Below are 26091 nucleotides of genomic sequence, written 5' to 3' on the forward strand. Positions count from 1 at the left end.
AAGGCGTGGATGAGGGTTTCTGCAGCCGTGGAGGAGAGGGATGAGCGGAGACGGGCAATGTTTTTCAGGTGAAAGAAGGCTGACTTTGTGATCTGTTTAGTGTATTTGTCGAAGGAAAGGGTTTGGTCAAAGATGACGCCAAGATTCCGGATGTGAGGGGAGGTGGATACTGGGATACCGTCGATGTTGAGGGCAAAGTTATGGGTGGATTTTGTGAGCGTTTTTGGGCCAATGATGATTATTTCAGATTTATCACAGTTAAGCTTGAGGAAGTTGATTTGAAGCCAGGATTTTATTTCAGTGATGCAGTTTGTCAGGATAGAGTGGGTGTCGGTGGAGACGGACTTGGTGGAGATGAAAAGCTGGATGTCATCGGCGAAGCAGTGGAATTGGAGACCATGACGGCGGATTAAGTGACCGAGCGGGGACAGGTAAAGGATGAAGAGGAGGGGGCCAAGAACTGAACCTTGGGGGACACCTTGGGGGAGGGGAGCAGTGGGGGATTTGCAGTTATTGATGGAGATGAACTGGCATCTGTCAGAGAGGTATGATTTAATCCAAGAGAGGGCAGTGCCGGTGACGTTAAAGGTGGATTCAAGTCGGGTGAGGAGGATAGTGTGATCGATGGTGTCAAAGGCAGCGCTGAGGTCGAGGAGGACGAGAATGTTGAGGTTGCCAGCGTCAGAGGAGAGGAGAAGGTCGTTGGTGATTTTGAGGAGAGCAGTTTCAGTACTGTGGTTGGAGCGGAATCCGGATTGGAATGTTTCATACAAGTTATTGGCAGAGAGATGATGTTTGAGTTGAGTGGCTACAGCGCGTTCCAAAACTTTTGACAGAAAGGGTAGGTTGGAGATGGGTCTGAAGTTGTTTAGGGTGTCAGGGTTTAGACCAGGTTTTTTTAGAATGGGGGTAACAGCAGCAATTTTGAGGGAAGGTGGGACGATGCCTGTAGACAGGGAGGAGTTTATTGTTGCAATGATAAGTGGAGAGAGAGCAGGGAGGGAGGCTTTGACAAAGCTGGAGGGGATGGGGTCAAGAGTGCAGGTGGCAGTTTTCATTCCTATGAGGAGTTCAGAGAGGTCAGTAGGAGAGATTGGGGAGAACCGAGACAGGGGATGGCAGGACAAGGGGGGGCAGGTGGTTGGAGGGGGAGCGGGTGCGGCGGTGGTCAAGCTGTTGTAGATGTTGTCAATTTTGCGTTGGAAGAAAGAGAGGAAGGAGATGCAGTTGTCTACTGTGAATGACTGGGTGGTGGTGTTCAGGGGGCGGAGGAGTTTGTTTATTGTCGAGAAGAGTGCTTTTGGGTTTCCGGAGCCAGAGTGGATAATTTGAGAGTAGTAGGCAGAGCGGGCGCGGGAGAGGGCATCTTTGTAGTGTTGTATGTGGTCCTTGTAGGCTTGGGAGTGAACTGTGAGACCCGTTTTATTGCGGAGTCTTTCAAGTTGGCGAGCACGAGTTTTCATCAGGTGGAGTTCAGGGGTAAACCAGGGAGCAGAATGGGTGAAAGAAACTGTTTTGGTTTTTACAGGCGCAAGCTGGTCAAGGCAGGAGGAGAGAGTGTGGTTGTAGTAGTCAGTGAGGTCGGAAGGGGTGTGGAGGTCAATGAAGGGAGAAGTGGACATTTTTTCAGAGAGGGTGGATGAGAATGAGGTAGGTGAAAGAGCGTTTAGCTTACGGAAGTTGATTGTGCGATAATGCCTTGGTGTTGGGGCGGGGATGTTGATGGTCAGAGTGATGGCTAAGTGGTCAGAGAGGGTGAGGTCGGAGCCATAGAGATGGTGCAAATTTAATCCAGTGGAGCAGACAAGGTCCAAAATGTGACCACGGATATGGGTAGGAAAGTCGACATGTTGAGTGAGGTTAAAGCAGGTGAGTAAATCAGTGAAGTCAGTGGTTATTGTGGAGTCAGTGGAGTCCATGTGGATATTGAAATCACCAAGGAGGAGGATTGAGGGGGAGAGGGAACATAGCTGGGTCAGAAAGTAGGAGAAGTCAGACAGGAATGATGGGTGTGGTTTGGGAGGGCGGTAGACGACAGCCATGACTGACTGCGTGTGACCAGAGAGTTTTAAAGCCAGGTGTTCAAATGATGGAGCAGATGAGATGGAGATGAGGTTGGTCTTGATGTCTTGACGGTGGATAACGGCAATTCCACCACCTCGGCCCTCCGAGCGTGGTTTATTGACGTAGGAATATCCATTGGGTGTGGTGAGGTTGAGTGTGTAGTAGTCCAGAGGATTACAAGGAGCCGCCGGCCCCCCCGCTTCCCGCCCGGAGTGGACCCGCTCGCTGTGCCCTGTGATCCCACCTGCTCATCCTTTCCAGCCATTCCTGCCTGCAAGTTCCCCATTTTGCCTACGTGAGTTTGTTTTGTTTGTTCTGTCCTGGGTAGTAAACTAAGTCAGTATAAGCTAGTAATTTGCACTGTGTCACCTGCGTCTCATGTCCCCTGTAAATAAACGTGACTGCTTTCTTTTTGCTTCTGTGTGTAAATAATAATAAACCCAGTTACTCTTCTGTACGTCTTCTTCCTCTTTGCATTCGGTCGCTTTAGAGTTTTCCAGATTGAGTAGCTGTGGCGCAATACGGCCAACGTTTGGGCAAATCGGGGAAGAACAGTTCGGCCGCGGTTATACCTCCGCTCGGTAAAAATAACATCCTAATCCGCGGACAGTAACAATATATATATATATATATATATATATATATATATATATATATATATATATATATATATATATATATATATATATACACGACAGCAACAACAATATGCATTTTAAGGCCATTTTCCCTGCTAGGGCTGGAAGCGAACATCCTAATCCGCGGACAGTAACAATGTATATATATATACACACGACAGCAACAACAATATGCATTTTAAGGCCATTTTCCCTGCTAGGGCGGGAGTTAGCCTTGCGGTCCCCATGACGATCTTCTCCATTTTGCCATATTTTCTGCATCTCCCCTTGTTAACCCCCTTGCCCGCATTTCTTCTTCCACCATATTTAGCCAAGTCTTTCTCGGTCTTCCCCATCCTCTACTTCCTTCTACATTCATTTCCATCACTCTTCTCAACCAGTCACTTTCATCCTTCCTCAACACGTGACCAAACCATCTCAACCTGTTTCTCTTCACAGCATCAATCACAGGCGCTATTCCCATCATCTTTCGCAATTCATCATTTGTCTTCCTCTCTCTCTCAACGATACTCCGCACATCCACAGATTATTTATATATATATATATATATATATATATACATATATATATATATATATACAGTATATATATATATATATATATATATATATATATATATATATATATATATATATATATATATTATATATACAGTCACGTGAAAAAGTAAGTGCACCCCATGTGAAGTTTTTACTTTTTCAACATATTTCAACATACAGCTATTTGATCTTCATTTCAACAATATTGATAGATAAAGGTGATATAATATAACAAATATCATGAAACATTTACATTTTGTAGTCCTTTGTATAATTTAAATAAACATAAATGCAAATTTCGCATGTGGAAAAAGTAAGTACACCCCCACATTTATCACTACTTCAAATGCCTAAAATTAGAATCAGGTGCACCAGCTCAGGTGCAAATGATTAGAACATCGTTAGAGAGGATCTTGGAGGAAACTGTCTTATTTAAACCTGAGACATTTAGTTTGGTTTGCTCTTTGTTGTTGAAGTGTGCAGTGTCACCATGCTTAGCTCAAAAGAGCTCTCTGAGGCCTTCAGAAAGAAGGTTATGGGTGGCTACGAGTCTTGGAAGGGATTTAAAAAGATCCCCAAACAATATGAAATCAATCATTCGACTGTCCGGAAGATCATCTCCAAGTGGATAAGATCCCAAACAACTGCCAACTTGTTCAGGCCAGGCCGCCCCGGCAAGTTCAGCCCGAGAGCAGACGGCAAGATGCTGAAAGAAGTCTCTAAGAACCCCCAGAATGTCATCACGGGATCGACAGGTAGCTCTTGCCACTGTTGATGTCAAAGTGCACGAGTCTACCATTAGAAAGAGGCTGCACAAATTTTATCTGCATGGGAGGTGTGCCAGGAGGAAACCTTTGCTGTCCAGAAAGAACATCAGGGCAAGATTAAAGTTTGCCAATGAACACCTCGGCAAAAACCAGCACTTCTGGAACAATGTGCTCTGGACAGACGAGTCAAAGGTAGAGTTATTTGGCCACAGTACCAGAAGACATGTTTGGCGAAAACCAAAGACAGCATTTGACCACAAGAACCTGATACCAACTGTAAAGCATGGTGGTGGAAATATTATGGTTTGGGGCAGCTTTGCTGCATCAAGGCCTGGGCAGCTCACCATCATAGAATCCACGATGAATTATTCATTGTGCCAGAGGGTGTTGAGGATAATGTGAGGCCATCTGTCGGAAAGTTGAAGCTCAACCGAAGGTGGACCTTGCAACATGACAATGACCCTAAACATACCAGTAAATCCACCAAGGAATGGCTGAAAAGAAATAAATGGAGGGTTCTGGAATGGCCAAGTCAAAGCCCGGATCTAAATCCCATCGAGATGTTGTGGGGGGATTTGAAGCGAGCTGTGCATGCAAGAAACCCCTCAAACATCGCACAGCTGAAAGAATTCTGCATGGAGGAGTGGGCAAAAATTTCTCTCAGCCGATGTCAGAGACTGGTAGACAGTTATAAGAAACGCCTACTTGAGATTGTTTCTGCCAAAGGGGGCAATATCACCTATTAGAGCCAAGGGTGTACTTACTTTTTCCACATGCGAAATTTGCATTTATGTTTATTTAAATTACACAATGGACAACAAAATGTAAATGTTTTATGATATTTGTTATATTATATCACCTTTATCCATCAATATTGTTGAAATGAAGATCAAATAGCTGTATGTTGAAATATGTTGAAAAAGTCAAAACTTTACTTACTTTGTACTTACGTTGAAAAGTACTTACTTTTTCAAGTGACTGTATATATACAGACTTGGCATTTAATATGGATTATTTTTTTTGTGGGGGTGAACTTACTTTTCAGGATGACTTCGAACCAAAAGTTCATTGGAATTATGTTGAAATTATTCTGGATTTTGTTAATGTGACCTTTAAAAGAAACAAAAACCACATTTGACATTTCAAAGCAAATAAATTGATCCTTGAAAGTGATGCAAACTGATATCGAACTCAATTCACGGACAGTACTGTGTTAAACTTCTGTACGTTTTCCAGAAGTATCTCTTTATTTTGCACATTAGCCAAAAAAATTTTCAACAAAAACAAAAGCTAAATTATGACTGGGATTACGGACAGTAAAATTACAGTTCAGTACTTCGTGTAACCCCCACGAGCATTCAGGAGAGCACGTACACGTCGAGGCATGCTGTTCACGAGATTTGCCAAGGTTTGGACAGGAATCGCTTGCCATGCAGTGACAATAGTCTGCTGCAATTCATGCACAGAGGTAGGCTGCTGGTCCAAGTTGTCGATTTGACGCGTTAATTCTGCCCACAAGTTCTCTATCGAATTCATATCCGGGGACATGGCAGGCCACTCCATATGCTCTACACCACGGTCAGCAAGAAAGTGTTGGATCATGCGAGCACGATGAGGCCGTGCATTGTCATCTTGGAAGACAAAGTTTCCTCGAAAGGCTGCACAAGCAAATGGAAGCAATGCTTCTTCTAGAATGACCCTGTACTTGAACAGGTTCAGGTTTCCATTCAGAACAACCAGGTCAGTTTTGCCCCCTGCATGAAAAGCAGCCCAAACGGTCACCCCACCCCCTCCAGCTTGGACTCTTGGCACTATACAATCTTCGTTGTGGGCTTCATGCACTTGTCTGCGCACTCGGACGCGGCCATCTTGACGATACACCAGAAATCTAGACTCGTCACTGAAGGTCACGTGATTCCAGTGTCCTGGCTGCCATTGACGGTGCTCTCTGGCCCACTGCAATTGGCGTTGGCTGTGTTATCTGGTCAGGCGTGGCTTTCTCAGTGGATGCCTGGCACGATAGCCTGCTTGAACCAGTCGTTGGTTGACTAGCCTTCTGGATACAGGCACATTTGTCAGTTGCTGCCACTCAGCCCGAAGCCGATTAGCTGACTTGGTACGGCCATTGCAGACTAACCGCTGCAGCTGGCGATCATCTCTCCTTGTGGTTGTGCGTGGACGTCCTGGCCTAGGTATTGGAGTAGGGACACCCCTCTGAGCATTTCGTTTCAGGATCTTTGACACCTGACCTTGAGTGATGCCATACGGCTGAGCAATAGCACACTGTTTCATGCTAGAATTTCGTAAAGCCACCACTCCATGACAAACAGCATTGTCAAGTTGACGGACCATCTCCAGAGGAAGTCGCAATAACTTTTGTAGACGTGCAGCAGTTGTTTTCCACTAATACAGAACGCAACAACCCTTATATACCCGATTGTGAAGCCAATCGTCAAATGTACCTGTCCTTACATTTTGTCACGCCACCTGTGATATAATCCTGTTATTGACTTCTTGCTGCGAAAGACAATCAGTGACATGGTTCTTTCAACAAAGACATCACCGAAGGGTAAAATAAACTTACCAGATTGATATACTGAGTTCAGAAAGTAAACCCAAGTCAAGAGAAAAAAAAAATTCCATATTAAATGCCAAGTCTGTATGTGTATATATATATATATATATATATATATATATATATATATATATATATATATATATATATATATATATATATATATATATATTGTCGCGATCCCGGCTGTGAAATGGTTCCCAGCACGGAATACGGACGTTAATGTCCGGGCTTCAAGTAGTCCACGGAGTGGACAGAGAGAACTCAATAAACACCGTTGTGTTTTAATCGGCCTTCTAGGGGTAAGGCACGATGCTTTATTGGCTCGATCACAAAACCATGAAAGGTAACAAAATGGAATAAACTGCACAAAGCCTGCAGGAACTGTCGGCAACAGACGCTTCAAACAGGACGCAGGTAAGATCACTCGCGGCTCCAATCGACGATCTCCGGGACTCGGAGGGTAACAGGATGGAATTCACCGCACAAGGCCGGCAGGAACGGTCGGCCAGCAGCTCCAACACGAAGCAGGCAATCACTCGCGGTTCCAATCTACGAGATCCGGGAATCACTCGTTCTCTTCCGGAGTTACTCGCTCGTAAAATACCGAACTGTAATCGACCAGCCCAACTCGGCTGTCGTGAGGATTCAAGGAAAGCCCTTTTTGAGATTTCCCACTCGGAGCCTTCGAGCCGCGTCTGTTGCATAAGATGGCGACCGCGCTCTCTGGACTCTCCACCAATCACGTGCCGAATCGCCTCCCGATCGCGTGAGGCTCCAAGGAGGCCACGTCACGCGGTGGGCGGGGCACCAAATGTGGGTGAGAACAGGTGGTTTCACCGGTGGTTTCTCACAATATATATATATACATATATACATATATACATATATATATATATATATATATATTAGGGTGCATCAAACGCCCCATGATTTTCAAAAAGTTGTTGTATTTTAATGTCTATTCCCTCAAATGTTACACTTGTTGGTAGAAGTATGTATGCAAAAAATAGATGAAATCAGAGGTGGTCCTGGGTGGCCACCGGCCACTTTTATATATTTAGGGCCATTTAGGGCCACAGCTAAACTACTTTACAAGATAATGTAAAATTAACTACAAGATAATGTAAAATTAACCATTATACCTATATACAAAAGTAAAGTCCTACTTTTACTAAATGCCTAATATCAAACAGTTAAAACAACCTTACATGTCAATGTAAAATTAACCAAAATCGTTCTTCATATTACAAAGTTGTAGTACAGTGTTGTAGTATTGTACTTTCATTGATTAAAAGTTTGAAAATGTATTAAGCACAACGCCAATGTCACTACTCCAACTTTGCTCGTTTCCGCAAATTTGGCCTCGCTTTGCGGTCACATTCAACCACTTGAAGAAGATTTTGGAAGTGGTCTTCTCTTCTTGCAGTTGAGACAAAATCAGTTGCGAGCTTTACTGCTCTCTCCGCAGGGTCATTCACAACATTAAGCCCATCCACAATGGACTTGGCTGCCTTGAAGTGCTCATTGTTCTGCCAAGTGTCAACATCCTCTGTTAGGAAGGTCATATCTAGGTGAAGAAGGTTTACTGTAAACCACGAGTCCTCGTTCACAAGATCAGCCAGGGTTGTCGCTTCTGTAATTTTTGGAAATGACGGTTTGCCATATCCAGAACCGTAGCGGTGTTTTGGAGTGCTTGGCATTTCATCTGGTTGTATGGCCAGTAACACATCTGCAAGGGCACGACGATCCTTTTGAGGAATTGCATTGCTGAACAGTGCCAAAACAACCAGTTCTGGGGTTAAATACCACAAATGTCTATCAAAGGCTTTCACAGCGCTGACTGAAATGGTTGAGTTGACAGCTTTATAGTTGAGCAGAGTCTTGTAAAAGCACAAATCAAACCATGGGGCATTTGAAGCAGACTGACATATGAGCCACCAATCACAATAAATATAAACAACAAAAACAACAAACTCCTTCAGTTTTTTCTGTTGATGTTGTGTTGTTACAGTTCCTCGAGGTAGTAGAGAAATTTGCTCTTCAAGTAGGCATATTTTGATGGAATAAAGAATCTTTGACATCCACCTTGCTTTATGCATGGCCCCTGGTCTGTGGAGTGTTCCTTGTTTTGTGACATCATCATCGAGGACTACCTGGCAGAGTTGTGCCATTTCCTTGTAGTCTTCCCTACAGTATGAAGCGCTTGTGCGGATTGTGCTTAAAACCTTGTTTTTGCAGGATAAAAGCAGCTGTTGTGCATAGTCATTGTACATGGAAATGTCAATTTTGGTTAAACTTTCATTCTTTGCATGCGATATGCGTTCCCAATTCTTCTGGAATTTTTGGAACAAAGATACTTCTGGAGACTTTGATGCCTCAATTTTGAGAACGTCAAACACATGATCCAGGATTACCTCTCCAACATGATGGCGACATGCACACCACAGAAGAGCACGGTCCAGTTTTGATTGAATGGTAACACAGGCAGCTGTAACGTGTCCAGTGTTTGATGCTGTTGTGTCAAAACATAAGTTGACAACTGATTGTTTGCACTTCCATGAATGTAGATACGTGTAAGTGTGCTCGGCAATGATGTCACCTGATGACCTATCACTTCCAGGAGGATATCTAGCCACCCCCAGTAGCTTTACATCAGTGGCATTCCCAACCAACACTGGCAATCTTTCTTCCTTGACATTCTTGTTTGTGAGCGTGCGTTGGTATCTGCTTGCCATCCCAGTGAAGTGTTGCAGCTGTTGGGGCGATCCAATTTTCTTGAATATCTTTGGCGATAGCACTTGTTATTGATCGTCGAGCCTTATCAGCAGTTGAGTACGACTTGGCCACACGACGTGGATCACCTCCTGCCTCTTGAATTACAGCTTTGGTGAGCGCAACCTGTTGAACAGGAGTTATGTTTAGTCGAGTAGCAACAGACACAACTGAATGTCTTTTCAGAATATCATGAGGAATAAAGGCAGATGTACCTGCATATGTTGATCTGTGGTGACTACGCTTCCTTTGAAACTCTGGAATCGCCTCTTCTTCAGTTTCTTCCAAGCTATCTGCAGAGTCACTATCATCAGAGCATACAGAACTAATTGTCATCTCTTGTACACTGGATGATTCATGACGTTCTCGTCTTGAAGCTTCCGCTAAGAGGCGTTTTTCTTTTCTATGATCTTTATCAACTTTCTTCTTGTCAACACCACCAAATGAGGCTACTCTGTCAGATTTCATTGACTCTAAAAATACTCTATCTTCCTCATTCTTAATGTTTGTCATTGCATCTTTTGTCCATACACCAAAGGTCTTATCAAGACGTTCATTCATGGTTTGCAACTTAGCCAAAGTGCTTGGAGATTCTCGGCGAGAAACAGGTATTTGACGCAATTTGTTATTGTCATTAAGAAGGTCAAGTATTAGTTTGCAGCATTGATGGTCTGAAAGCATAGGAATATTTGCTTTAGTGTAGAATTTTTTCAGCTGGATAAGGACGATGCTGGCAGATTTCCATTTCAGTGGCTGAGTTTGTTTGCCTTCACATATTTCTTTCTGGATGTACCACATCACGCATCGAAGAACCTGCCGGCAAGTTGGGAGGCGGACTCCTGTCAATGTACCATCTGCTTCTGTAAAAGCATTGCCAAGACCAAAAATGGCACTTGCTAATCTGGTCTTCTTATCTGCCATCTGAAAGAAAATAAAGGATATTATTAGACTACTAGTATGGGACCCACGATTAGACCTCCGATTTCATTCATGTAAAAATACAAACTAATTATCAAACCATCGTTTTTTGCATAAAATTGTTATATTTGTATTCCTCTCATCAAGACCTTCAATTTGATACCAAACATGACTAGGTTTGGGTGTAAAATAACAAAATCAAACATTTTTACATAGTGCGGCCCCGAAAATGGCCCTAAATATATAAAAGTGGCCGGTGGCCACCCAGGACCACCTCTGATTTCATTTATTTTTTGCATACATACTTCTACCAACAAGTGTAACATTTGAGAGAATAGACATTAAAATCCAAGAACCTAAGGGCGTTTGATGCACCCTAATATATATATATATATATACTAGCTTGGCTCGGCACGCGCGTTACTGAGGAACAGGCTTATTTTAGCTGAGTCTAATGACTGTACCTGAGTTGCTGTGTTGTCATGATTTTCACCAATCATAATTCAAACAATTACTTTGCACAAATGTATTTGTTGTGTTTGTGATATTACATTTTTATAGGCAATTAGGTTGAAGATTTAGGTTGAATGTTTTTTTTCAAGAAAGAACCCCTCAGCACACACATAGGGAAGTGGTAGGTGCAGACTGGAAGTTTGGGACGATTACACCTCACCACCAAGTATTTCAAAACACCTCACCACCACAAAATTAAAAACACCTCACAGCCATAAAACACGTAATAAAAACACCCCACAGCCATAAAACACGTAATAAAAACACCTCACCACCACAAAATTATAAACACCTCACAGCCATAAAACACGTAATAAAAACACCTCACAGCCATAAAACACGTAATAAAAAACCTCACAGCCATAAAACACGTAATAAAAACACCTCACCACCACAAAATTAAAAACACCTCACCACCACGTCATTTAAAAACACCTCACCACCAAGTAATTCAAAACACCTCACCACCACGTAATTCAAAACACCTCATCACCAACTAATTCAAAACACCTCACCACCACATAATTAAAAACACCTCACCACAACGTAATTATAAATACCTCACCACCACGTAATTCAAAACACCTCACCACCACGTAATTCAAAACACCTCATCACCAACTAATTCAAAACACCTCACCACCACATAATTAAAAACACCTCACCACAACGTAATTATAAATACCTCACCACCACGTAATTCAAAACACCTCACCACCATGTGATATAAAAACACCTCACCACCATGTGATTTAAAAACATCTCACCACCACGTCATTTAAAAACACCTCGCACCACATAATTCAAAATACCTCACCACCACATAATTCAAAATACCTCACCACCACGTGATTCAAAACCACCACAACGTTATTAAAAACACTTCACAACCACGGAAACAAAAGTTTGAGGGAGTCGTTAAGTGACAACACAGACACTGCCCAGATGTGTAGATATATAGATAAATGACTGTATCCGAGTTGCCGTTTTGACATGGTTTAAACAAATCATAATTCTAACAATTATTTTGCACAAATGTATTTGTAATATACGTGATGTCACATTTTATAAACAATTGAAGTTGAAAACTTAAGTTGAAAACTTAAGTTGAAAAAAAAAAATTCCCCAAAAAAAAATTGGAAATTTTTTCAAAATAATACCCTTAGGACATACTGACGGGAGAGATATGTGCATACCAGAAGTTTGGTACGATTTCACAAAAGTTTGAGAAAGCAGTTCAGTGACAAGACAACACAACACAGGACAGACGCTGCATATATATATGTATGTATATATATATATATATATATATATATATATATATATATATATATATATATATATATATATATATATATATATATATATATATATATATATATATATGTGTGTGTGTGTGTGTGTGTGTGTGTGTGTGTGTGTGTGTGTGTGTGTGTGTGTGTGTGTGTGTGTGCAACGGGATTCAAATGTAATCCCTTTCAGACCTCAACAGCCAATGCGGGAGAGGAGTGACGTCATGTGGGATCGTTCTAATTCCACTCTCCGAAGAAGCCAAATGCCAACGGTAATTCTTCACCGGATTCTCAAGCAATCTTCATGACGTTCTGCACTGGATTCACGGCGAGACACCCCCACAATATCTGCAAAAGTCCTTCAACAAGCTACTCAGACTGGGACGACAGACTGCAATGCGTCATACACCTGTGCTCTGATCCCATCTTTACAGTTTGAAGAATGAGGAGCAAGAATGTGAGCTTAATACAGTGGCACATTCCCAGAAGGAACAGATATTTACTGGTGTATATATGAGCATATTAGATTGCTTGTTATGGAAAAAATATTTCAACAAAAAATTCAAAGCACTTCTCTTGCATACAACGTTTCTGGTTTTGTTGAATGAATCTGCTGCTACTGTGAACCAAATATTTGGCGAATGGCAAATGAGGAAAGTAACAACACTTGGTTGGCCTTGTGTGAAAACAGGATCACACAGCTGCCCTCCCACTCTTTGCAAAGTTTGATATTGAGCTTTATTTATTTATTATCATGTGAAATACGAGTTGTACTGAGAACTGACATCGTTGCCCAACAAATCGGAAGGACTCGTCAGTGGCCTGCAATTGCAATGCTGGGAATTTGTATCGTTTTGTGTGATGCTGCAATTATTGCATGCAATAGTCATTCGTCGATGATGATGTGATGACGGGTGACGCTTCTGTATTTTTACACGATTCAGCCTTGACAACTCTCGCTAAAATCAAAATTATGTAAAAAAACACCTTTCATTTATCATACAAATTGCTCATCCCTTTATTTGGGTGGTGTATTGGCCACATCGTTGCCTCAATAACACCCCACCACCACATAATCCAGCTTATGTGGATGAAGCAAAAACAAGCCGAATGCTTATCTACATATATAATACATCGTGGTTACATACGTATCTCCGATAATTCAAATTGTGAATATGAGACTTCCAAAGATGTCGTAGGCTTACCAGAAAACCAACATGGTGGTCGTATGATTTTCTCCCTGACAATTATTGTGGGTGGAGGAAAGTCAGCTCACCAGCCAATGGGTTCATAGGCTTCATACACATGCAGCTTCTTTACGTTTTTAACCCTTGGATGCAGTGATTGGGTCTCGGAGGCCCACAAGTTGTTGTTTTTTTTTGCAAAAACTATGCTGTACAATTATTTTTTTTGGAATGAGCCTCATTTTCACCGACTTTCATGTTGTTACCCAAAGTTCAGTGACATGAATAAATAAAAATTTCATTCAGGCTCGTGGGAAAATCTTCATTCTTCACCTATAACCCGAAAATCCGACACGAATGCAGGCCTTGGCCCTTCGAGGGCCCGCATAAATGTTGTTGTACTACCATATTATATAATTATTTTCTTGATATGAGCCTCATTATATGCTCCTATAACTTGGTTACCTCATTATACAGTGACAAAAATATGAAAATTTAAAAACGTTACACGAATACATTCGTGGGGCCTCCGAGGCCCAATGGTTGCATGGGTGTAGGATTTTTGACAGTTGTGGACATATACATTCTAGATAAAAGGATTAGTGAATCATATTTTTTGAGCAAATACTCCTCCATGAGCCTCAACATTTTAGAGAAAAAAAAGTTGAAAAACCAAGAATAAAATTAATTTTTGCAAAAAAAAAAAAAAAGATTCGTTACTTGTATGGGATTCTTCAAACTAATAGGATCAATGATTCACATTTTCTGAGCAAATACACATCCATGAGCATCGACTGGGATTGAAAAAGGATTTGAAAGAAAGAAAATCTATAAAAAATTTAAATGGCTGCGGTTATGTAGGATTTTGGACGCCTGCATCTAAGTGTTAATATACAAGATATACATATAATCGGAAATAGCGCCTCCTTTGGTGGTAGGCGATATTACAAATGATCTTCCTTTATCTTGTTTCATGAGAGAAATCTCTCAAAATTATAATATGTTGTGATCAATAAAAATTTCTTTCAAAATGACAGGAATTATAAAGTACATTTCCAAGAATGTACACATTGCACATTGCCCATCAAAGGTGGGCCAAAAGGAGGGGGTGCCCACTTGTCCGTGCAATACAAGAAAGACATCGTCGATACCAATGGCAAGGACTCAGTATTTTACTCCCAGCCACAAAGGTAATATTACTCGACACATTAATGAAGCCAAATCCAGAAGAGTTCCAGCTGGAGACAATAACTTCCTCTTGACCAATCTCTAGGGTAAGGAGAGCAGACATTGCACAAAAAATGATGCCTTATTCAACAGAATGTTTATACAAAGCTACCAGGCAGGGCCTCATCCCTCCCCAAACCCCCCACCCCCTACCCAAACCCCCCACCCCTCCCCAAACCCCCCACCCCCTCCAACGACCACCACGGCCTTCACCCTCCCATCACCACCAAGCAAGCATGTTCAAACAGGAGTGCAGCTGGGAGCAGTAATTACAGCGCTGCGGTAAGTCTGTCTTTCTCAAGCTCATGACAATCTTTCCCATATCCAAGAAACACGTGTGTAATATAAGGTAGAAGGAAAGGGCAAGACGAAAGGGGTGAATCTGGGGATTAAAGAATGCACATCAAGTTGACATTTTCTGAGCAGCCATCGGGATCCCATCGAGGTGGGATCACCCACCTCACATTATTTGTGGGATCCCAAGTATAAATCCCATGTATTTGCGTCTCCTTGCATTTGGTGTAAATGCCACCCACCATTTGTCGTTACCATCGCAGGAGGAGAGGCCATTGCAGCCACTGAACCACACACAAAAGAAAGACGAGGACCAACATCACACAATAAAATTTGGACAACGCATATCATACTTGAAGCCACTGTCGGTCTTTTGCAAAGGGAAAATAAAAATGCTGAATCCATGATTGGGACATCTTGACTTATTTGCTTTGTAACTTTTACTGTGACGGAAAACACACTCAACCGTCGACGTAAAAATTGCGAGACACTTTACATATGGGAGGGATGATGCCATTTCTTTTTTGCCTTTATGACTGTATGTTTCTGTTGGGAAGACTTGAATGCCCATCGGATTGTTTATATAATTTGTTTAACTGGGCGAGTTAAAATGAAATAAACAAATACTGTTCTTTGGTTTTGTGATGCTCGTGGGAAGTGATGCAGCACAGAATCAACTCCTTTGCACCATAAACCACCGACTACTTATTGTAGGATTATATGACCAAAAAGAATTCCTTCTTTGGATGTTGCATCTCTTCTGGTCTGGGATTTGTCGGCAATCTATACTGCTCGTGTGGCTTGGGGGTTTCGTCGCGCTCCCACCCAGGATCATTATGGCTACAGCTCAGGCGCCTCAGAAATGAAGACCGGGTTGGATTGCTCCCAGAGCTCGAGGAGGCCAACGGACTCCTGGGGTGAAGGCAATTAGAGTTCTTGGAGGCACCATGGCAACCGCATCTAGAATATAAATAACCCAGACCGACTGTCAGAAATAAAGCACCTTGGGGGGTTGGGTTGGACTTGGCTTCTACCTGGCAACTCTTCAGCCGGTGGGCGGAGTCAAAATCACGTGACGTCCATTGGGTGTGGTCTTTCGAGGCCGTGTCCTCAGGAGACCAGCTCAATGGGGTGGAGTTGAAGCCGTGACCCACCAGGGCCATGGAATACAAATGGATGTGCAGAGAGCGGAGGGAATTAGCAAAGCCGACACGGCCTTACAGTCCGACTGGTTTTTATGCCCACCTCACTGTGCTCACAAGCGAGCAAACGAGAACCTTTGTATCCCAAATAATTGAAGTGGTATCATTCTTGACGTGATATTTCGGTTTTACAATTCATGAGATATCAAATCACACCATCACGATGGCATGCGGTTAATTGGCCCAGGAAACATTGGATTACAATTCAGACGTTTATCCAGGTGTATTGTACCACTACATGTGTGCATGCAAGTGGGCATACAAGTCTGCTCAATCACGCACTATTTTTTGACCGCACTTTATCACATGGCACATTCATGAATAATACACGTGCCCATGATTGATGACAAAGACATCTGGCATTTGCCGGTTAAAAAGGCCACGACGTGCCCGAATAGATACATCTCACGGCGTTGCTAAACTCATGGATCCATAGAATCAATTTGGCAGTATCCCCCAAGAGTACAAAATAAAGCTACAATGGTTATAAATATATATGAAATATATACATACACACAACAACAAAACAACAGGCATTTTAAGGCCATTTTCCCTGCTAGAGCGGGGGTTAGCCTTGCGGTCCCCATGACAATCTTCTCCATTTTGCCCTATTTTTTGCATCTCCTTGTTGACCCCCTTGCCCGCATTTCTTATTCCACCATCTTCAGCCAAGTCTTTCTTGGTCTTCCCCGTCCTCTACTTCCTTCTACATTCATTTCCATCACTCTTCTCAACCAGTCACTTTCATCCTTCCTCAACGCATGACCAAACCATCTCAACCTGTTTCTCTTCACAGCATCCATCACAGGCTCTATTCCCATCATCTTTCGCAATTCATCATTTGTCTTCCTCTCTCTCAACGATACTCCGCACATCCGTCGAACCATTCGCATTTCCACCCTTTCCAGCCTTCGTTGCTGCTCTATGTTCATTACCCATGTCTCGCTCCCATAAATCATAACACTTCTCACATGCAGCACACACCTTTCCCTTCAGCTTGAACGACACTCCCCTCCTCATCAGCACGCCACTCAGTTCCCGAAACTTCTTCCATGCACAACTCACTCGAGCAACCGTTGCCGAGTCTGATCCACCTTCTCCATTCAGCATGTCTCCTCGGTAACAAAATGTTTTCACACCTTCCAGCATCACGCCGTCTCCAAGATCCAACTCAACATTTCCTCCATCTGCAGCTCCCTCTGTGCACACCTTACACTTGAATGAAGCTGCCACACTGGTTAATGACCCTTTCAAACCACTACATTTTTCATGAACCCACTCAGCGCATATTGAATGGAGTTCACTCCGACACCCTTCCTGCACACAGCACATGGCCACTTCTCAGTTCTTTCCACCTCACCACATGCTTTACCACTTGCCATCACCTTCGTTTTTCCGATATTCACCTTCAGACCTTTTGTCTCCATACATTCCTTCCACTTGTTCATCTTTTCCTTCAGTCCATCCATACTTTCCGCAATCAACACCAGATCATCTGCATACAACAATTCCCACGGTAAAACCTCCTTTACGTTCCGAGCCAGCACCTCCATCACAGGTACAAATCATATTGGACTTAGTACCGACCCCTGTTGCACTCCCACCTTCACCTCAAACTCACCACTGTTCCCGTCCTTCGTCCTTACAGCTGTGCACGCTCTTTTGTTCATTGCCATCACTACTCTGATCAACCATTCCTCCATTCCTAACTTCCTCAATGCCCATGTCAATACTTCGCGTGGAACCCTATCGAATGCTTTCTCCAGATCAACAAACCCAAAAAATAACTTCTTCCTCTTCTCCATGTACTTCTCCTGCAACTGCCTCATATATACATATATACTTACATACATACATATATATATATATATACATATGTGTATGTGTGTGTGTGTGTGTGTGTGTGTGTGTGTGTGTGTGTGCGTGTGTGTGTGTGTGTGTGTGTGTGTGTACCGGCACGCAGGGGCTCGTGGTCTCTTGGCCTGAGGAAGCTTGCTGTGAAGTGGGTGAAGTTGCCTGAGACTGGATCTGCTCTAGCTTATTTGCTCAAATTTGTGGAGTAGATCATTTCATGTCTATATATATATATATATATATATATATATATATATATATATATATATATATATATATATATATATATATATATATATATATACAGACTTGGCATTTAATATGGAATATTTTTTTTGTGGGGGTGAACTTACTTTTCAAGACGTCTTAGAACCAAAAGTTCATTGGAATTATGTTGAAATTATTCTACATTTAGTTAATGTGACCTTTAAAAGAAACAAAAACCACATTTGACATTTCGAAACAAATAAATTGATCCTTGAAAGTGATGTAAACTGATATCGAACTCAATTCATGGACAGTACTGTGTTAAACTTCTGTACGTTTTCCAGAAGTATCTCTTCATTTTGCACATTAGCCAAATTTTTTTTAAACAAAAACAAAAGTTAAATTACGACTGGGATTACGGACAGTAAAATTACAGCTCAGTACTTCGTGCAACCCCCACGAGCATTCAGGAGAGCACGTACACGTTGAGGCATGCTGTTCACGAGATTTGCCAAGGTTTGGACAGGAATCTCTTGCTATGCAGTGACAATAGCCTGCTGCAATTCATGCACAGAGGTCGGCTGCTGGTCCAAGTGGTCGATTTGACGCGTTAATTCTGCCCACAAGTTCTCTATGGGATTCATATCCGGGGACATGGCAGGCCACTCCATATGCTCTACACCACGGTCAGCAAGAAAGTGTTGGATCATGCGAGCACGATGAGGCCGTGCATTGTCATCTTGGAAGACAAAGTTTCCTCGAAAGGCTGCACGAGCAAATATAAGTAATGTTTCTTCCAGAATGGCCCTGTACTTGAACTGGTTCAGGTTTCCATTCAGAACAACCAGGTCAGTTTTCCCCCCTGCATGAAAAGCAGCCCAAACCGTCACCCCACCCCCTCCAGCTTGGACTCTTGGCACTATACAATCTTTGTTGTCGGCTTCATGCACTTGTCTGCGCACTCGGACGCGGCCATTTTGACGATAGACCAGAAATCGAGACTCGACACTGAAGATCACGTGATTCCAGTGTCCTGGCTGCCATTGACGGTGCTCTCTGGCCCACTGCAATCGGCGCTGGCGGTGTTGTCTGGTCAGGCGTGGCTTTCTCAGGGGACGCCTGGCACGATAGCCTGCTTGAACCAGTCGTTGGTTGACTCGCCTTCTGGATACAGGCACATTTGTCAGTTGCTGCCACTCATCCCTAAGCCGATTAGCTGACTTGGTACGGCCATTGCGGACTAACCGGTGCAGCTGGCGATCATCCCTCCTTGTGGTTCTGCGGGGACGTCCTGGCCTCGGTATTGGAGTAGGGACACCCCTCTGAGCATTTTGTTTCAGGATCTTTGACACCTGACCTTGAGTGATGCCATACTGCCGAGCAATAGCACGCCGTTTCATGCCGTAATTTCGTAAAGCCACCACTCCATGACAAACAGCATTGTCGAGTTGACGGACCATCTCCAGAGGAAGCGGCAATAACTTTTGGAGACATGCAGCAGTTGTTTTCCACTAATACAGAACGCAACAACCCTTGTATACCCGACTGTGAAGCCAATCATCAAATGCACCTGTCCGTACATTTTGCCACGCCACCTGTGATATAATCCTGTTGTTGACTTCTTGCTGCGACAGACAATCAGTGACATGGTTCTTTTAACAAATACATCACCAAAGTGTGAAAGAAACTCACCAGATTGATATACTGAGTTAAGAAAGTAAACCCGTCAAGAAAAAAAAAATATTCCATATTAAATGCCAAGTCTGTATATATAATATATATATGTATATATTTTATATATATATATATATATATATATATATAATATAATATAATATATATATATATATATATATATATATATATATATATATATATATATATATATATATATATATATATATATATCATATATATATATATTGTTGCGGATATGGGATTTGCATCCATCCATATCCGCTTGTAAATATTCCCCTATTTCCTCAATACTTCCCAACTATCCCCAATCCCCCATTCCCTAGTCCCATTTTCTGTAAACAACTCTGTAGACCTGACCTCCCCCTATTTCCCCCATTAAATGTCGTGCCCAGGTTCACCGCATCTCATGTAAGACAACTATAGGACATCTTGCTAGTTATTCTTAGTCTATGTCAGTTAAGGACTCGTTTCCATTAATTCTGACCCTTCGTTGCACCAGAATGTGATTGTATGGCACCGTTAGGAAGTTTAGGACCTCCCAATACCTCCCCGCAGCTCTTCCTCACGGTTCAGCAACAACAACAACAACAACAGCAACGGCGGCGGCGTGCACAGGGAGTGCGCGTCCTCACTCCGGCTTGGTTGGTAGGGGGTGTTGGGAGGGCATGAGGCCTTCCCAACGAGCCGTCATCGAACATGTGCTCGACGGGGGTTACCAAATAGGGGCTCCCTGTCAGCTCCTCGTCAAGGGCGGAGCCCGGTAACCCCCGCACCCAATGGAAGCGGCGGACCGGCCCCAGGGGGGCGGAGCCAACCAGCCGAGGGCGTGTGACTCCCCGCTGAGCATGCGCAGGAAGAGGGAGGTGACGTCAGATGCGCGCTGAGCTTGGAGCAAGCAAGACGTACCCTCCGAGCGCTGTGAGGCCTCCCCACATCTCTGGACTGGACCGTGCTTTATCCTGTCCCCGAGCCAAGGTGCACCTTGTGCTATCGACTACCTGTCCCTTCCTGCCATCAATCCCTGTGTAAGTCAGCCTTGTTCCGTTTGTCTGTGGTCTGTCTGGGTTAAGATAAGACGGTATTTAAGTGCCTATCTCTTCTGTGTCTTTTACCTCACTCTGCCGTGTAATCTACCCCCTTTTCTCCACCACTGTAATTATACCCTCCTCCGGAGGTCTTGAGAACTGTACCCCTTGCGTCGTTTCATCTATCCCAGTCGTTGTGTCCTTTCCATCATTGATTTAGCATAGCGCGATTTGGTCAACGTCTGGGTGGAATCGGGGTCTAGTCGGGGAATAACTGTTCGGTCGCGGTCATACCAACCGCTCGGTCAAAATAACATCTAAACCGCGTCCGTAACAATTGGTGTCAGGAGTGGGATTCGAGGCCCGAACCAAATTTTTAAAAAACATCAAGGAAAAAATTTGGTCAAAATTATAAAGACACCGAAATTTGATTTTGTTTTACAAAAAACCCGAATTTTGAAAGTCGCGCTATGGCAGATCAAGACGGCTGGGTTCCGGTAGAGGAGAGTGGGGTAGAATCGACCCAGGACCCCAGGGAAGAAGTGGGGAAAATGGTGGAGGAGAGTAAAGAAGGTGTGGTTGAGGGGGTATCAGGTGCACAAAATGGCGCTCTCGCGCACGTGGTTACAGCGGCACCAAATTTTGCCGCGCCCGTGACCGTAGCAGCGGGCTTTGATGTGGGGGACTTCATGGCGCAATTCACCGAGATGCTGAGAATAGAGGGGGAGAAATTGAGTAATAAAATGGAAGCAATAACGAACGGATTGGGAAACCAAATTGAAGCAATAACCAACAGAATGGGTGACCGCATGCAAAAATATGGGGAGACCATGGATCGCATGGTGGGCGAAAGGGTCCCAGGGGTGCACGAGGAGGTAACGCGGGTCGAGAAGCGCTGGTTGAGCGAAGTGGAGGAAAGCACGGGTAACCGGACCGGGGTAGAAATCGCGACACGGGGTTTGGAAAAGCCGGCGACCGATGAGGTAGAGAGAATTTTATTAAAGCCAACGGTCGTCGAGGTGAGTAAAGAAAAAGTGGAAGTGGGCATTGAAATTGAAGAGACCGGGGACTTAGAAAACCACTCGCGGCGGGAGGAAAAGATGGAATATGTGCAAAGTCCCTGCTAAGATCACGATGCTGTGCTTAACCCGAATGGAAGTTTGCAGGTTTTGGTGCAGGGAGGAAGAAGAACCCCGAAGGTGAGACGTGCTGTGTATGGTGCTGGGAGATTTTGTAAAAGGATGTTTAGCGACAAAAGAATTTTCGCGCGCTTGGGATCGAGGAAGCATCCGGGCGTTGGTGAAGGGTCCCGTGTGAGTGGAAATGGCATGCGTGGGAGGAAAAAGTGTGCGTCGGCGAGTGGGTGTGTTATAAAGTGTGGGAGTGAAACCGAGTGCGAGCGAGAATGCACGTCGGGGTGTACGGAGTGTGACACGAGGAGTGAGTTGGTGGTGGAGCGGGTGCGAGAATGCACGCTTGGAATGGTCGAGGGTGTGCGAGGAAGCACACCTGAGTTAGTGGTAGCGCGGGTGTGGGAGAGCCCATGTGAGCGCGTTAGTGGGTGGATGCCAGAGTGCACGCCCATGGTGAGTGTTACGGAGGACGTAACGGAGGAGAGGTGTGGACCGAGGTGTGCGAGCGGCGAGTGTGCGCAAGAGTGTGCGCGAGAGGTGTGGTTTGTAACAGGGAGTGCGTTGGTGGAATGTACGGACGGCGTTGGAACGCCGGATTTGGTGAAGGTGAAAGGGGTAGCGTATGCGTGTGAGCATGCAGGTGAAGCATCGACGGTAACCGGGTTAGCGGTTAGGGCGACGGATAGCCGATGCGAGCACTCGGGGCGCGGCGTGCTTTGTTTGGTGCGAGGCCCAGCGCGGATCGATGCTGCGTCGCTTCTCTTTGAAGCGTCGTTGCCGATTCGGGCTTGGCCCCGCCCTGCACGGTCGAGTCCGGGCCTTGGCGGGCGAGGCGACCGGTACGGTTCAAGGGCGAGTGGGAGGAAGCGGAACGGTGCACCCTCGCGGGGACGGGGTTCCGACCGGTGGAGATTGAGCCATCGGGCCCGGGACCGCAAGGTGCCGCGCCGAGATGGTGCGTGGAACCTCGGCCCAACCAAACCACCTCCCTTGAACCGAAAGCCGGACGGATTCAACCTGCAGGCGACCAAACCACCCGAATTCATTGCTCGGCTTTACGAACCGAGTTTAATGATGTCATGACGCACCGAGGCTAGGATATAGCGGACTGTGATGATGATGGTAGTGATTTGATACGAAATTTATAATAGTGGGTAGAATTGGCAGTAAATGGAAAATTTTTGAATTGGTTGGAATTTGGACAAGCAAAATTGATAGTGGGACCTCCCCGATGTGGTGGGATGGGCAATCCACCATCCCTCACGGCGAGGGGGGGCAAAGGAGCACTAGATTATGGGGTGTATGGCAGTGAAAACTAGCCCGGGTGGGTTAGGATATTGTGTGTAGGGATCTAGCGAAGATGACATTAGGTGACGTTAAGATTAGTTAGTGACAAGAATACCTGTAGTGGGGACGCAGGTAGGTTAGAGTGGATTATAATGACGAGGGAGCGCAATAGTTTAAAGGGACGACTGGGAAGCGCAAGTTTCAGAGGGGAGTAGTTAGATGAGATGATGCTGTGTGAGAACTGGACAGGTGTGTGGAGCAGTGTATGAGTAGTGAGTGTTGTGGATCAGCGCGAATGCGCTTGGGGGAGAGAAGGGTGCAGGCGGCACCAAGTATGAGAGCACAGGTGTGCAAGTACAGGTGTGTGGAATACATGGAGTATTGGAATGAGTGGTGTGGAGAGAGTTGGAGTAAGTGGTACGGAGTGGTGTGCATGGTGCGAAGGTGTGGATGGGGGAAGAGTGGACCCCTTTTCACGAGTACCCGGGGAGGGTAGTTTAAAGAATAGTTAGAAGGTATAGGTAAATTGTGGTTGGATATTGGCATTTGTGGTGCGGTTGCAGAATGGTATTGTGGATGGGTGCATTGGTGTGGTGAAATTGGCTGGTCGTGTGGCCTGTTAGTATGAGTGTGAATGGTTGGGCACTCCGCCACTGTTAGATGTCGGCCAGGTGAGGCCGCAGGTGGGCTCTGGGAGCCGTTAGTGTCAGTGGGTGCCTGAGGATCCCGGGTGTGGATCGGGCAGCCCGTGCCAGAGAGGGCACTGAGGGGGTGAGAGTGCGAGAGGGCCTTCCCCAGTTAGTTAGGTTAGGGTGAGGAGCAGGTGAGCTCGGTAGGCAACAACAGTGGTGGAGGTGTGCAGGTGGGCGGACCAGCTAGGAGCGTCACACGACCCAGCCACCGAAATTGTGCGGGGGCACCGAGTGATGAATCGGGGGAGTGAGACCCCAACTTGAGAAGCACCACAGTTTGGTCAATGGGAATTGGTTTTTAGAACCCATAGTGTAAGTGGCCAATGGATTGGCAGGGAAAGACCCCGGGTAATGTAAAGTGTGTTAAAGTCATTTAGAGGATAGTTAGGAAGAAGGATCTCCTCGCACCATCTGCATCCACTCACCTGAGGTGACAGGTACTCCACACCATGCCATGTTTTGATTATTTTTTACTGTGCAAATGTTTGGATTGTGAGACGCATCATGACGTGGGTGTGACATTGTGCTTTGTTGTTCCATCTCTTCCTCCTTATGAGGATTGATGACGAATTGGGTGATGGCAAATTTTGGATAGAGGGATTGTGGTGACGAATTTGGTATAGAGGAAATATGGGGAGACGTGACAGTAGCGACGGATTGGTAATGTGTAGATTTTGTACATATGGGGTAAGGGCAAGGGTAGTGTAGGTGACAGGGGGGTGACGTACGGTAGGGACGAGCTTTCTCACTTCGCCCTCCGTACGCATTTCGCCTTGCATTGCCTTGTTTGATGTGTACCCTTGTGACCTTACCCCTCGCTCATTTGTCTCTTTTGTCTCCCACATGACCTGTGCGCCATTGGGCGCCGAGGGGAGCGTGCATGAGTCGGCCATTGTGCGCCCGGCACTCTCAGAACCAGCTGTCTGCATCGATGCACCACATTATGGACCACATGTCTGTGGCCGAGCACCACTTATGGACCCCATGGGTTGGGGCATGGCCCCTCTGCTGGAACCGGCCATGAGGGCCCGAAATCTTGCTGGTGGGCCTTGGCCACAGGGCACCGATGCCCCACAGGTGAACCACACGTAGTCGGCCCTGTGGGCCATAAATAAAGAAAATAAAATGGACACGTTGGGCACACTTTATTGCAAATAGGCCGCCAGTAAGAAAATGAAAGAAAGACAACAACTGGAATAATGAATATGAATGAATGATCGTTTTAAGGCCATTTTCTCTGCTGGAGCAGGGGTTAGCCTTGCGGGCCCCATGATAATCATGGTTCCCTGTTTGAGGCAATGTTTTTATGGCCGGATGCCCTTCCTGACGCCAACCCTTGGTCACGCTCTTACGATGCGCAGGGATACGGTGTACACACCGTGATCATTCATCCCAGCAAGCTGGTACTCAATTTGCCGACCTCGGAAGGATGACAGGCTGAGTCAACCCCCCTGGCGTTAATTCCGCGATCGACCGGGATTCGAACCCAGGATCCTAGGATCCCAAGCCGGCATGCTAACCGCTAAGCCAACACCAGGGTCAACCAGGGTCACCAGGGTCAACTGGAAGACAATAATAACCAGCAGAGGGAGCCGAAGAGCAAGAGACACCTGCAGGGTTAGGGGTTGTTGTTTTTATTTTCATGAACAATGGTGACTGCACCGATTGGTGCTTGGGTGTGTATTGGTGCGTTTTTGGGTGCTTTAATGGTGCATTGATGCAGAGCAGACTGTCTCCCCCCAGAAAGAACAATCGCAGGTCCTGGGTTAGTTTTGTAAATAAAAGTAGTGTCAACTGTAAATAATGCTCCCTACCGGCTGTATGTTTAGTTTGAGGATGCTTTCCGCGATTCGGTTATCCTGTGGGTGTGTTTCTGTTAGGAGAAGGGTGCAACGTCGCAGGGGGACATATTTACTCATTTGTGAACATCCGTAAAACTGTCGCACTCAGGGTTGAGTTAATAGTAGAGGGAACTACATCTGAGTGCCACACTAAAGTAGGTAAAAATTTATCGGGTCGGGACGCCCCGAGGTAGAGAAGGGTGCAATGTTGCGGATATGGGATTTGCATCCATCCATATCCGCTTGTAAATATTCCCCTATTTCCTCAATACTTCCCAACTATCCCCAATCCCCCATTCCCTAGTCCCATTTTCTGTAAACAACACTCTGTAGACCCGACCTCCCCCTATTTCCCCCATTAAATGT

At 44.8% G+C, this 26091-nt stretch overlaps 1 protein-coding gene across 8 annotated transcripts in view; it reads right to left on the bottom strand.

Annotated features, from left to right (window-relative positions):
- The window catches only part of LOC137439046 (protein 4.1), a 320573-nt gene that overhangs the window by 237937 nt on the left and 56545 nt on the right, over positions 1–26091 (bottom strand). For 2 of the 8 annotated variants that reach the window (XM_078767693.1, XM_078767691.1), the window contains exon 1: positions 12274–12388. The exons of the other annotated variants lie outside the window; for them this stretch is intronic. The gene's annotated coding sequence lies outside the window, so the exon portion shown is untranslated. Of the gene's footprint in view, positions 1–12273; positions 12389–26091 lie in introns of those variants that run through there. 8 annotated transcript variants of the gene reach the window in all.

This window comes from Myxine glutinosa, chromosome 13 (assembly GCF_964187855.1).
Source record: "Myxine glutinosa chromosome 13, kmMyxGlut1.1, whole genome shotgun sequence".
Lineage (NCBI taxonomy): Eukaryota > Metazoa > Chordata > Myxini > Myxiniformes > Myxinidae > Myxine > Myxine glutinosa.